This window comes from Myotis yumanensis, unplaced genomic scaffold (genome assembly GCF_028538775.1).
Source record: "Myotis yumanensis isolate MYYU_CA2020_CCGP unplaced genomic scaffold, mMyoYum1.0.hap1 SCAF_3, whole genome shotgun sequence".
Taxonomy (NCBI): Eukaryota; Metazoa; Chordata; class Mammalia; order Chiroptera; family Vespertilionidae; genus Myotis; species Myotis yumanensis.
The window spans coordinates 208,810,397-208,824,764 of record NW_027223754.1 but is presented as its reverse complement, the minus strand read 5'-3'; positions in this window follow the sequence as shown (position 1 = coordinate 208,824,764).

The window sequence follows — 14,368 nt, the reverse complement described above, 5'->3', positions numbered from 1 at the left end:
ATAAGAAACTGAGGCCCAGAGCCGGGCTATGAAGGGCTCCGAGCCTTGCAGCGGGAATGCTGGGGTTTGAACCTCGGCACTGTGTCTGGAGTCTCTGGTCCTGGGCAGCACTGGATTTTTGCTTTTCTGAGGGTCACGTACTAACAGCTTGGAGGCTCCGGTGCAGTGCCCAGCGAGCAATAAAAACAACACAGTCATGTTTCCAGATCCTCGCTCGGGCAAAGCGCTGGGCCCTGGGCCAAAGGCTGGTCCGAGGTGTCTCCTCTCCGTGAGGGGCTGTGAGGAGGGCGGTCTGAGCAGGGGGAGTGGAGGGCTGGGAGTCCCTGTGGCTGGTCCCCATTGGTCAGCCAGGGGAGCAGACGGCTCCCCTCCAGGGGAACTCCCCGGCGAGTCCAGGGGCCAGACAGACTCCCGAGGTGACCCGGACGCTGGATGACTTCATGGGCCTTTCCCGCCCATGACTCACCTGTGCCTCACTTGCTGACCCCTCGGGCATCTTTGAGGGAGGGAGGGTGCTGAGTGCTGGTGGCAGGGCTGGGAGAAAGGCCCTGGCGTGGCCTCTGGGTGCGGTGCAGGGGCATCCCAGCCCCCTCTGAGCTCAGGGACCATGTCACCGCCTCTGGGGCTCCATCTGGGACGCACCCCCTGTATTCCAGCTTGGTCGGCTGGACTTAGCCAGCTTGGGACTTTGGATGTGGCTGCACCCTAAGGTGAAGGAATCCGTCCCTGTCTGTCTGTCTGTCTCCTCCCTGCGCCGCCCCAGCACAGATGTGAATCAGCCCAGGTGAGAAAATTGACTCACCTGCCCTGCCTGGCCCTGGAGAAAGTGCTACTTTCTCTTCCCGTTGGGCTGGAATAGAGCTTGAACTTGACTGTGACTCTCAGAAGAGACTCTGCCATGAGGGTGGGGAGGGACACAGCGCCAGGACTTAGGGTATCAGGTCTCTAGAAGGAAGATGCTGGCATCTAAGAAGCTCCAGGCTCATGGCCTCCATGTCATCTTGGAGAATCACAAACCAACCTGCTGTCTGGGCCTCATTTGCAGAGGAGGAAACTGAGGCTCAGATGGGAGAGTGACCCACCCAAGGCCACACTGCCCAGATACATGCTGTCGAGGGAGGCTGACCAAGCCCAGGGCTCTGGTCCTTGGAAGAACTTTCTTGTCCCACCTTACCCTCCAGCTCCCCAGGCCCCCTGGAGACCAGAGGAGGCGGAGAGGAGCCGAGGCAGGGAGGGCCGGGGCGGGGGGGGGGGAGGGCAGAGCCCGCCTTCTTTACACCCCACCCTGTCACAGGGCCCAGGGGTCACCAGGGAAGGGGTTAGCTCCTCCTCTGTGCCCCCGTCATGGGTAACCCTGTCTCCCACGGTCGGTCGGCTGTCGTTAATCTTTAAACGGCCTGATGGTGAATGAATTCCCAAGGCCCAGGGGCTCGGTTGAGTGCACCTCATGGCTGACCAGGCCCTGTCTCCCAGCCTCGTGGGGTCTGTTTGAACCCACAGGGCACCCTGGGAGCTTCGTGTCCTGAGTCCAGCACCAGTGACTGGACAGGATGGACCGAGGCCGAGCCACCGCCTCCTCATCTACCTCACTGTCTGCCCGCCCCCGGGTAAACTGGGAAGGATGATCTCGAGTGGGAACGGGCTGCCGCGGTGGTCGGGGGAGGCCTGGGGACAGGGCTCCTGCTGAGAAGCCATTGGAGGGGACAAAGGGCGCCTAGTGCAGGAGGTGACGATGGCCAAGTCCTTTCTTCTCTTTGGGCCTTGGTTTCCCCGCCTGGGAGAGGAAGGGTGGGATCCATGAATGCCAAGCCCCGGGAGGCCTCTCCTGGGTAAGTAGGTTATTGGTGCCATGCTGAGCTCCAGTCCCCTGTTCCCTCTGCCCCACCATGCTCCAGGGCACCCAGCTCACACCCAGGGAGGTGCTGGGCTGTGAATGTCATTGCGTCATCTCCAGGGACCGGAGGGCTCATTGTCTGGGGGTGGAGGACCCCAGGAGACTTCCAGCCTGGCCAGCTGGGGCAGGTGTGGGAGGAATGCTAGCCCTGCCCACTTGCCCATTTTCATCTTGTCCCTGAGGGGACCAGCACCCAGAAAACCCGAGACACCGGCCCTGGGCCGTGAGGGCTCTTTGGTGACATCTGGTTTTCTGGGAGGTGAGAATTTTTTAAAGTTGAAATGAAATAACAGAAGTAATACCTAAATTCATTGCTAGTACTTTCATTGCTAGAAGGCACATTGGCCTGCCCACCCTGGAGGGGTTGAATAGTGCCCCCCCTCCCCCCCAAATTCAGGTCTACCCAGAACCTCAGAATAAGACCTATTTGACATAAGGGTTTTTTAAAAAAAATATATTTTATTGATTTTTTACAGAGAGGAAGGGAGAGAGATAGTTAGAAACATCGATGAGAGAGAAACATCGATCAGCCGCCTCCTGCACATCTCCCACTGGGGATGTGCCCGCAACCCAGGTACATGCCCTCGACCGGAATCGAACCTGGGACCCTCCAGTCCGCAGGCCGACGCTCTATCCACTGAGCCAAACCGGTTTTGGCTGACATAAGGGTTTTTGCAGATGAATTAGAGTAAGGACCACACTGGAGTGGGCGGGTCCTAAATCCAATGATAGTGTCCTCATAAGAGAAAGGAGAGGAGTCCCGGCTGGTGTGGCTCAGTGGTTGAGTGTTGACCTATGAACCAGGAAGTCATGGTTTGATTCCCAGTCAGAGCACATGCCCGGGTTGGGGGCTCGATCCCCAATGGGGGGCGTGCAGGAGGCAGCTGATCAATGATTCTCTCTCATCATTAATGTTTCTATCTCTCTCTCTCCCTCTCCCTTCCTCTCTGAAATCAATAAAAATATATTTTAAAAAAGGAGAAGGGAGAGGCAGATGTGAAGATGGAGACACAAGAAAAGCCATGTGACACAGAGGCAGTGATGGAGCGATGAGGCCACAAGCTGAGGGTGGCGGGACTCACCAGAAGCTGGAAGAGGCAGGGAGGGTTCCTCCCACAGCCTTCGGAGGAAGCGCGGCCCTGCTGACACCTTGATTCTGGACTTCAGCCTCCAAAACTGTGAGAGTAAATGTCTGTTGCTTCAAGCCCCCCAGTTTGTGGTTTGTTACCAGCAGCCACAGGAAGCCAACACCCCCTCCCCCCACCCCAGCCTCCTCTGTGCACTTACAGCCCCTGCTCTACCCACTGTGTGGTCCTGGCCTGTTGATTAGTAGCCGCTGGGCTGGGAGCTCCATGCAGGCATCGTCAGCAGGGCCAGCCAGTGGTGAAGTGTCTGCAGCAAGGACAGGGTCTGTGTGCACACAGGGCCCTGGGGGTGCTTTCGGAGGTGATGATCCTCACCAGGCCTGTGCACCCGGAGTGTATACTTGGGGGGTCTGGGGTGCAGGCAGGCCTCTGTGTGTTTGGGCAGGCCTGTACGAGGTGCGTGTGTGCAAGTCTGTGCACACCTGAATACTGTACACATGTCTGCAGGTTCGTGGGGGCGTGTCTCTGTGCATATGAGTGGGTGCACACCCATATACATGCTTCTGTGCGTGACACATGCCTATGCATGTGCTCACGTATTTGCATGAGGGCTGTGTGCATGGGCGTGTCCGTGTGTGTGCATGCGCAGGTCCGGGGCAGGCTGCTGTACTGAAAAGACTCCTTGTAGCAGCTGCTACATCGGGTCCCACCATCCCTCATTTGAGAACTAAAAATAGCCATGCCCAGCCCTGTCCCAGCAGGCAGGGGGCCGATGGGCAGCCCCACAGGGCACCCTCGCCAAGCTGCTGACCTCCTCCCTTCTTGGGCCACCGCCCTGCCTGCCCTTCCCTGCCGTGGGCTCCCATGAGCTCATGCAGGCCCTGCTCGGTCAGGGCAGGGAGGGGGTGGGGAAGTGCCAAGGCCCTGCCCACATCCAGGCCACTGGACACAAGCAAGGCCTGATAAGGTCAAGCATGGAGTGGGGTCCGCCCCCTCCCTGCAGCCAGGGCCAGCCGGGCGGACATGAGTCAGCACAGGGGGCATTGGACAGCCAGGCCTGACCACTGGCTGGTGGCGGGGGCATCTTTCTGGGCAGGGCAGGCGCAGGCCAGGAGGAATCACCTGCTGGTGATGGCCAAGCCCTGACCGCATTCTCCACCTTGAGGGACCTACCTCCCCTTCCGCCCAGAAAGCCCCTCTTGGAGGCCCCTGAGGGCTCCCAGCCCTGGTCTGGCCATACCCTTGGCCTCGGGAAGGTTCTGTCAACCCCGAAGAAGGCACTTCCCGCTTTAGCTGCACTGGCCCTGGGCTTCCCTAGCCCCTTCCTCAGGAAGCCCTCGCTGCCCTCAGGCTGGCCTGGCCGTCCTCCGAACTTCCCACCCGTCTCGGCCGCTCATCTGGAAGTCAAGTCTGTTTTCTGTCTCTAGAGCCGGAGCTTCTAAGGGCAGGGAAGCGCGTCTTTTCCATCTCCCTGTCCCATTGTGGCCCCTCACTCCTTCCTTCCCCGTCACAGCAGGTGTCCTTCTGTCCTCCTCCACAGGGGAGCCGAGGCCCTGCCTCATCTGCTGTGACTTTAGGCTAATGGCCTAAACTCTCTGGTCTCCAATCAGAGGAATCAATGGGACGCTAATCTCCTCCTGGCGATGCTGTGTGTTGTCTAAGGGGACACCATGAATTCTTGAGGTGCAAATCCCACCGTGGGCAGCATGCACTGGGGGATCCCCAGGCACAGGCTCTGTCGGGGGCTGTGCAGCCCCAGCTGGACTGGAGGTTCAGGGCCAGAAAAGCTCCTGGCTGGAACCTTGATGGTCTCTGGACCTGAGGTTGAGCCAGGCCCAGAAGGAACCCAGCTGCTCTGAGCCCAGCTGGGTGGGCAGGAGTGTGAGGGTGTAGCTGGGGCAGCCAGGAACTGCCCACCAGCTCTTAGGAAGGAACCTGAGAAGGAGCCGGTGGCCTGGGGTTGGGCCAATGACAGGCCCCAGGCTGTGAATCCTTGGTTGAGACCTAGGAGGGAGCAGGAACACCCTGAGAACCTGCCCCTGAGCTCTGAGCCAGCTTCTACAACTCCTGGTTGTGTGACGCAGTTTCCGCATCTGTGAAATGGGGTTATAACTGCCTCACCTCACGGACTTGTTGTGAGATCGGAGTGGCTGATGTGCAGGGGCCTGGCACACAGCAGGCCATTCGGGGCAGCTCCCCTCCCCCATCAGCTCTGACTCCCCAGCAGCTGCTGGCCAGGCCCCAGGACACTGGCAGATCCCCCTCATGTCCCAGGCCCAGAGAATGAGGGGGGAGAAGGGACAATAAAACAAACAAACAAAAACTACATATTAGCTGAAGAGCTAATACACCCTCAGGCCCAACAATCAGAATACATAAAAGCATTTTGAAAAGTGAAAAGTTTCCCTCCCACCCGGTTCCCTGGTCCAGTTTTGGAGTCTCTCCGAGACACGGTTGAATATGGACCAACTCTCTCTCTCCCCTTGGGGAAGGCCTGCATCAGGACAGACAGCACTTCCTCCTTCTGTTCCGGGGCTGCGGCCTATGGGGGTTCCAGCGTTACTTTAACCAGGTGGTAGGTGGGAGGGTTACTTATTTACTAAAGCAAGGGAGCCCGGGGTCTGGAACGGGAGACGCGGTGGGGGTCTGGGCTCCGCTACACACCACGTGGAGGCTGGCACATCTGGCTTCTCTCAGCCTGCTTTCTCACCGGGAAGATGGTGGCTGCATCCCCAAGGAGATACTGTTGCCAACAGTGGCCGAGGGGCTGTATCCTGCTCGTGGATGGGTTTCACTCCCCCAGTTTTCCCAACATCTGGAGATTTCACATTGAAATTCAGGTTTCTGGTTGCTCTTGAAAAATCAAAAGTCTGACAACAGCTGCTGGAGGCCTTTGGATGGGGTAAGGGCGCTCCGCCTGGCTGCAGACCCCACCCCTCCCCATTGCTCACTTGCATTCATTCCTCCACAGGAGGGTCTTTGACGCTAGGGTTGGCGTTACACAAACCTAATGGGGCTTTGTGAACTGCCCACAGGCCCAGCCTCACCCTCTGACGTGCCTGGGGCTCGGTAGAGGGAGCCACAGCTGACCCAGGCCTGGTGACCGGCTCCTGAGCTAGAGGCTCCAGAGTGTCTCCCCGAGCAGGAGGGAAGCGGAAGTGCCGGCACCATTTCCGGGACACGCTCTGGGCTGCGAGCCAGGCGGCTGCGTCTTGGGAAGCTGCTGCTGAGGCTTCTTCTCGGCTGGAGCCGGAAGCTGGGCTGCAGGCACCTGGAGTTCCCATCTCCTGGTCCCCAGGATGCAGATTCCTGCGCACGGCCCCCCACGCCTTCCTCTTCCCCACCTACATTTGGCAGCCACATCCTGCCTTCAGGGCTGGGCCAGGCCTGAAGGGAGGCAGGGATGCGGGTGGAGTCCGGGGGACCTCAGGAGCATCCTCTCTCAGGGGTGTTTGAAACCTCTTCTTGGCCCCAGGGTGCCTTGGAACACAGTTTGAAAACCATTGCCAGAGCCCTTTAGACAGATGGGAAAACAGAGGCCTGGAGTTGGGAACGGTGGGAGCGTCAGCCCCTGGGGCCCCTGCAGCCAGCCCCCCACCCCAGTCTACTACGGAGCCTGGCACGTGAAACACAGCTCAGGGTGCCCCCAGCCCGCCTCCCCTGGACATGCTGTCCTGGCAGCCCCCACCCTGCTCTCCTTTGCCCAGAAGGCCAGGGAGGCATGGGGGTCCCATCATTTCCCGTGTCGGACACCCCACTTCTCTAACCTCACTTCGCCGCCGTACCTGCCAAATGCCCACCTCACAGGGTTGTTGTAAAGAACAAAAGAGATGATAATGCCAGTCACAGGAACTCCATCCTAGCTGCTGCCACTCGCTGAGCTCTAACTAGACCCCCAGCGGGAGGCTGGGAGCATCTCATTTGTTAACACAGATGTATTGACAGATATTTACAAACCGGAGAGCTCACTCATTACAGTTCTGGTCCAATGGTCTTTGGTGAGTTTACAGAGTTGTACCCCCATCCTCACAATCTAATTTTAGATCGTCCCCAAAAGAATCCCAGTGCCCACCAGCAGTCACTCCATCCCCCTGCTCCAGCCCAGGGGGCCACCACCCTCCTCTCCCTGGCTTGCCTGTTCTGAACATTTTACATAAATGGAATCATACAATATGTGTCTTCTTTGATGTAGCAAAATGCTGTAGCATGTATCATCCTTTTATTTACTTATTTTTTAATCCTCATCTAAGCATATGTTTATTGATTTTAAAGAGAGAAGAAGGGAGAGAAAGAGACATCAGTGTGAGAGAGAAACATTGGTTGATTGCCTCCTGTATGTGCCCTGACGAGGGATCGAACCCACAGCCTTTTGGTGTATGGGACGGAGCTCCAACTGAGCCACTTGGTCAGGGCACACTTTATTCTTTTTAGGGTTGCCTGTCACTCCATCGAATGGACAGACCACGTTTGGTTTATCCACTCGTCCATGGACAGGCCTTGGGGATGTTTCCACTTTTTGGCTGTCATGAGGAAAACTGCTCTGAACATTCCCGTACAAGCCCTGTGTGGGCACAAGTTTTCATTTCTCTCGGGTATAGACTGAGGTGGGGAACTACCGGTCACCTGGTAAGTCTATATTTAACATTTTGGGGAACGGTTCAACTGTTTCCAACGTGGTTGAATCATTTCACACGCCCTCCAGCAAGGCATGCGGATTTCAATTCCTCCACACCCTGGCCAACACTTGTTACTATTTGTCTTTATGACTAGAGCGATCCCAGTGGGTGTGAACTGGGATTTCATCATGGTTTTGATTTTGATTTCCCCACCCACTGATCATGTTGATCCTCTCCTCATGTGCTTATTAGCCATTAGATCGTCTTGGAAAAAATGTCTATTCAAATGGCAGTAACTCATCCAATTCTCACAACATCAGGAGGTTTGTACGGTCGTCAGCTCCACCAATGGCGATGAGAAAGCTGAGGTTCAGAGAAGCTAATGAGAGATGGCAGGGACAGGGCTGGCGAGCTCTGGGTATAAACTTAGGTGGGGAACTACTGGGTCATCCGGTAATTCCCCGGATGGCACTGTATCTGAGGAGGAAGGGCCCCATGCATTACACAACCATGGGAGTGGAGGGTGTGGGTGAGTGTGTGGTGGGGGGACAGGAGGTATGAGGAGTTCCATCCCCACCCCCAGAACTGCAGACTGGAAGAACTGAACTCTTGGTCTTATTTCTGTCTGCCTCAGTTTCCCCATCTACCCATGCCTTTAAATCTAAATTGATTTCAGAGAGGAAGGGAGAGGGAGAGAGAGATAGAAACATCAACGATGAGAGAGAATCATTGATCGGCTGCTTTCTGCATGCCCACTACTGGGGATCCAGCTCACAACCTGGGCATGTGCTTTGACCAGGAATCGAGCCGTGGCCTCCTGGTTCATAGGTTGACACTCAACCACTGAGCCCCCCAGCTGGGCGTCTGCCCATGCCTTTATTCTGCTTGAGGATCGGATTTGGTGCTGCAAGTGGATTCACTGAAGGCAAGGTGAGGGGCTTGGCAGTTCCAGGCTCCTGGGTCTTGCCCTTAGTCGCTGGCCTGCGGGGCTGGCTGTGGGCGGGGTCTCTGTCTGGAACTCGGGCCAACCTGCACTCTCGGGCACCAGATGCTGGGAGGTGCGGGGCCTGCAGGGGGACCTTGCTCAGTCTGGCGGAGAGCAGGTGGGCAGTGCCCGGGCGCTGGGGCCTGCAGGGGACCTTGCTCAGTCTGGCGGAGAGCAGGTGGGCAGTGCCCGGGCGCTGGTCTGCGGGAAGCAGCACATTTGTCCCTGGGTGAGCATGTCCTCCCCACTGTCCACCTGCTGCTTCCACCTGGGAGCGGGGGTGCGGCTGGAAGCTACCAAGGGGGCAGGGCGGGGGCAGGCTGAAAAGGAAGCTAGGTTGAGAGCCCTTCTCTGGTAAGAAACCGAGCAGATTGACTCATTCATTCATTCAATCCATTCACTCATTCATCCATTCCCTCACTTACACTGTTCATCCAGCCCTGGGTGCTGCCCCCCAACAGCCCGGGCCTTCCTGATGCCAGCCCTGACCACAGCGTGGCCATCATCTCAGGAAACTTGCTGGAGGGTCAGACACAGCGAGCCTGGGCCCCGTGCTGAGAGCTGAGTACACTCACCCCTGCCCTCAGGGAGCTCCCAGGAGAGCAAGAGAGAGGGGAGAGAGAGAGAGAGAGAGAGAGAGAGAGAGAGAGAGAGAGGAGAGCCGCAGCACAGGGCCAGGCCGCAGGGGTTTGTGAGGGGCTGGGCGCTGTCCTAGGGCCCTCGAGCAAGTTCAATCACTTCATTCCCTGGGCAGCACCCATGGGAGTGAGTATTGTCTCCATTACAGATGGGGAAACTGAGGCTCAGGGACTGAGCCGAGCTGCCCCCGTGAGTTAGGGCAGAGCGAGGGCAGAACCTGGTGTCCTGCTCCCAGCTCTGGGCTCCTCCCCAGCCCATGTGCCCCTTCCTCTCAGTGCTGCACCCCACCCTCTAGAATTCGGACCTGGGGCTCGGTGTGAGGACGGCTGTCTGGTGTGCTGAGCCGAGGCATCTGGGTTCGAGCCCTCACTCCACCATCAAGGTGCTCAGTGACCCCTCCACTCCCCCCTGCCCCCCAACCTCTGGTTCCAGCTCCTTCCCTAGTCAGCCAGAGGGCTGGACCGCTGCTCAGCGCTCCTTGGTGGGGGCTGTGCCCCGGGGCGGCTCAGGGTGTTTCCTGGGGGAGGTGTGGGTGGAACCAGGCTTAGGGAGGGCGCGACAGCCTGTGGGTCACTTTCCTGGGGACACTGGAGACCGAACCCCCTCCCCACCAGCTCTGGCCCCATTTATCATCTGTCCGTCTCGAGGCTCTTCCGAGCGGCTCCTCAGGTTTCAGCCTGGAGTCTGTGCTGGTGGGGCCGTGGGAGACCCGGGGGCCGGTGGGTGGCCCGCGGCGGGTAGGGCTCCGGCACCCTGTCTCCCCGGGTTATCTCTGGTCTGGGACAAGCTGGGAACGTGAGAAGCTGCGTTATCTCCTCTACTTCCCTCCGGAGATAGAGCTGCCTCAAAGCCCTCTTGTTCTGACCCCCTCATACCCACTGGCCCCCCGGGAAATGGGGGGGGGCACTACTGCATCGCCGAGGCCTCAGGGGAAGACAGAAATGAGTCTGTGTGGACCAAGCATGGTGCAGGGAGTAAGGGGCCCTCAAGCATTTTCTAGTCCCCTCTTCACTCACTCAGCACCGACTCACTGAGCACCTACTATGTGCCAGAGCCAGGGAGAGAGTTACAGTAGTTCATACCCTGCGTGGCCCAGGCACTGGCCAGTCAGGTGACCTGGAAGCAGGTCCAGAGACGCCCCTGTTGGGACAGGCTGTGGTGTTACTGACTCGGGAGGGCCTGGGAGCTCTGGGGGAGGTGCTGGCAGTGGGGGGGGGGGGGGGGGGGCATTAGGAGGCCTGGAGCACAGGTTAGGTACCAGTTGCTCGTGCTGTATTTCAAGATTTTAGCAACCTGCAAGGTCTCCTGGTGACTCCCAGCCAACGGTGTCATGGCGGGGAGCCTGGGGGCAGAGACACCTGGGTGGGAACTGCCACCCACCTGCCTCCTGGGTCTCCCACATCCCCTAGCACTGGGTGGGGGAGGGGGGGTGGTCTCGGTTTCTTATCTGCAAAATGGGCCTGGGAGTGGCTGTTCTGCACAGGCGGTTGAGGGGAGCCAGCCCCTCTGTGCCCAGGGCTGAGGCTGTGCTGGCCTAACCAGGGGACTGCTGCGATTTGACCTCTTTGGACTACAGTGGCCATTTCCTGTGCTCAGGTCTCCCAGGCCTCGTCCTAGGCACGGGGACACAGCAGCAGGGGAGGTGGGCAGGCCCTGCTCTCCGGGGCCAGGTCCACGGGCAGACAGGTAATCCGGGGTGTGAGGTGGCTGGTGGGTCCGAGGAAGGTGTGGCAGACAGAGTAACAGCCCCCAAGGATGGCTGTGTCCTAACTGCCGGAATCTGTGACTATGTCATTTTGTTTGTTTTAAACTTTTATTATTATTTAAATATATTTCTTTATTGATTTCAGAGAGGAAGGGAGAAGGAGAGAGAGATAGAAACATCAACGATGAGAGAGAATCATTGATCGGCTGCCTCCTGCACACCCCCTACTGGGGATCCAGCCCACAACCTGGGCATGTGCCCTTGACTCAAATCAAACCCGGGACCCTTTAGTCTGCAGGCTGATGCTCTACCCTCTGAGCCAAACCAGCTAGGGCTGTGACTATGTCATTTTACTGACAAAAGGGACTTTGCAGATGTGACTAAGTTAAGGACTTTGAGATGAGAGATTAGCCTGGATTATCCATGATGACCCAGTATAATCACAAGGGTCTTTACAAGAGACAACAAACTGCCCAGCCAGTGTGGCTCAGTGGTTCAGCGTCGACCCAGGAACCAAGCAATCACTGGTTCCGTTCCCGGTCCAAGCAATCACTGGTTCGGCTCCCGATCAGGGGCTCCATTCCCAGTAGGGGCCATGGAGGAGGCAGCTGATGATTGATGATGTTTCTGTTTCTCTATCCCCCTCTCTCTTTCTCTCAAAAAAAAAAAAATCAATAAAAACATATATATTAAAAAAGTAATAAACATTTTTTAAAAAAGAGGTGACAAACTGAACTGTACATTTAAAAATGGTTAAAATGACAAATGTTATGTTAGATATATTTTACTGTAAGTTTAGAAAACTAATAACATAACAAACCCAAAGCATTGAATTGTACTGGGAAGTGTATGCTTTAAAGGTACGGTGTGTGAATTATATTTCAATAAAGCTGTTTTAAAAACACCAAATGGAGGGACACTTTACAAACTACCCGAGCGGCACTCCTCAACAGTGGCCACGGCGGGGAGTGGGGAAGAGCACAGATGGAAGGAACGAAGCGGGTGGCGACCAGTGCCACGCGGGGTCCGGACGGATCCTGGAGCAGGGGACGGACCCGGGTAGCAGAGCTGGGGGCCCTGAGTGGAGGCTGTGGTTCACAGGGCGTATCAGTGTTCATGTGTTCACTAGGCAGCACAGTCATGTTAGGTGTTCACATGAGGGGAATTGGGGTGACGAGGCCACAGGGCCCTGAGTTATCTCGATAACTTCTCCAAAGCTAAGGTGAGTTCTAAATAAAAAGTAAAAGGAAAAAAAAATAGAGGGAGGGGAGAGGGTCGAAACCAGGGAGGAGCTGTGACGACAGAAGCAGAGATCAGCCATAGCGTCGCTGGCTTCAGAAACGGAACAAGCCCAGGAATGCAGGGGCCTCTGGAAGCCGGAAAAGGCCAGGAAACCGATCGTCCCCTGAGCCTCCAGGAGGAACACCGCCCTGCCCACATCTGGACCTCCGAAGCTGTAAGATCTTCAAAAACTGTGTTGTTGAAGTCACTACGTTTACGGCCGTTTGTTACAGCAGCCACAGGAAGCTCATACGGAAGGTGAGGAGGTACTAATGATGATGAGCATGCGGGGGCCGGGCGTGCCGCAAGCACCTCACCTTGGTTAACTCAGTGAACCTTCAAACACCCCTCTGCAGAGGCACAACTCTTATTCCCCTCTTACAGATGAGAAGACAAAGGCACAGAGACATGAAGCAACCTGCCCACGGCCACAGAGCAGGAAGCAGTAGCGTGAGATCCTCGCTGCCCGACTTTACCTGCGTGTGAATTCTGATCCCACCCACTCGGGTTAGGCCCTTTACAGAAAGAACTGGGTTAACACCACTACCTCCCTCTGGGGTAGATGCTCTTGTCGTTCTCCAATTTACGGGTGGGGAAACCGAGGCTCGGTGAGAGGCCCGTCACAGGAACAAGGCTGAGGAGTGACACCCAGTGAAGCCACGGCCTCCAGCCCCATCGCCACATCCCCTGTGCTCCCCAATGGTCATGGCATCCTCATCAGATGGCCCACACCCCTGCATGCCGGCTGAGGGACATCCCGCACCATTGTTCAGGCCAGGAAGCCACCCCCTCCCTCCAGGGCCAGAGCCGGCGGTCTCTGGGGGGAAGGTTCCTTCCCCGAGAGGTGAACGCTCAGGGAGCAGGCCCTGGAGGGCCAGGGACAGAAGGCACACGGTGGCCCTTTAAGGGCAGGGGCCAGGGTGGGGGCTGCTCACCCATGGGTCCCTGGGTCTCTTCTTATCAGAAATTCCTTCCGGGTGCGGACCCAGGACCTGGGCCAGGGCAGCTGGCGACAGTGACTAGAGTGGGGTAAAGGGCTCTTGTTCAGGCCTGGCCTCCTCCCTGTCTGGACTCAGTTTGCTCAGCTGTAAAGTGGGGGAGTGGGGCTGGGGCTCTCTAACCCCTCCTCCCGTGAACCTATGACCCCGTGGGTGCTCCCTGTTCATTCATAACAGGGTGAGTGCTTACCGGGGTGTCCGCGCCAGGCCTGCTCCAGCTACGTCTCCCAGTGACTGGGAGCGAAGCACGCCATCATCCGTGTAAAAGGTGAGGAAACAGGCACAGAGAGGTTAAGGAATTTGGTGAGCGAACGCTGAAGCTGGGATAGCACCAGGATTCAAGGCCCCCAGCCACACCCACCGTCCTGTCACTGTTCCCGCTCCCTTTCTCTCCTAACCTGCACAGAGCTGAGGCAGGGATCGGGGTTGGGGAGTGAGGCTCTCCCATGGGGTGGCTTGTGGGAACTTGAGGATGTGGGTGTTGCTGATGGTCCAGTCCCTCTCACCTGGCCAGGCCCCATGGACCAGGGATAGGGGGCCAGCTGTAAACCTTCCCTTGGGGGAGGACTTCTTGGAGGAGGAGGCCTATCAGCTGAGCAAGAGTAAGCATTAAGCAGGTAAAGGAAGAGGGAGAGGGCATTCTGAGCAGAGGGTGCTCCAGGCTCAAGGAGATGGGAGATCTCCGTTCTGACCTCACTTCCAGCTCCGGGTTCATTTCTCAGTGCTGCTTCGGGGGCCTGTGCTGTCCCGGGGCCTCCGCGGAGCCTCCTGTGGCCCAGGCAGGGCTGTCTGCCCACCTGTGGGACCCCTGGTCCCTGATGGCTTCCACGCTGCACCATCCGCCAGATGCTGGAGTCCGACTGCTCAGTCCCATCACCTGGCCCTCGCGACTTCACCTTCTCGTTACTTATCACAGTGTTACTATCATGATTGTTCTTATTACTGAGCCGCTCCGCCCCGCTCACATTAAGAAAGGCCCATGGACTGATGCGTGTGGGACGGATGGCCACAGGGTCGAGGTGGCCAGGCAGGGCCTGTGCAGTGGGGATGCCTCTGCTGAGCACTGGTTCCCAGGGACCATCTGAGAATCAGGCCCAGCGTGGCCAGGTGTGCAGTGTTCAAGTGATGCATAAACCCAGGCTCCTGTGAAATCTCCCAATGTTTA